The sequence below is a fragment of the Tupaia chinensis genome, unplaced genomic scaffold (assembly GCF_000334495.1).
Source record: "Tupaia chinensis unplaced genomic scaffold, TupChi_1.0 Scaffold142100_1, whole genome shotgun sequence".
Classification (NCBI taxonomy): domain Eukaryota; kingdom Metazoa; phylum Chordata; class Mammalia; order Scandentia; family Tupaiidae; genus Tupaia; species Tupaia belangeri.
Window position 1 is genome coordinate 2,007,646 of NW_006201951.1, and position 249 is coordinate 2,007,894.

Genomic DNA, 249 nt, shown 5'->3' on the forward strand with positions numbered 1-249 from the left:
GCGGACGCCTAGCCCCTGAGAGCGGCTGAACCCCAGCACCAGGCTAGCCACCAGGAAGGCCTCTGTCCTCCCGGGAAGCTCGCTCCCCTGGGTGCGGGGAGGCATAACACAACCAGCCACGGCCTGCCCCGCCCGGTCCTGGTGCCTGCCTCTCTACTCCCGACCCTGAATGCTGAGCCAGTCCCATGGCTGGGCCTCTCACTTCTGGGAGACTGCGTATGAAAACCTTCCCACACCAGCCTGTCCACA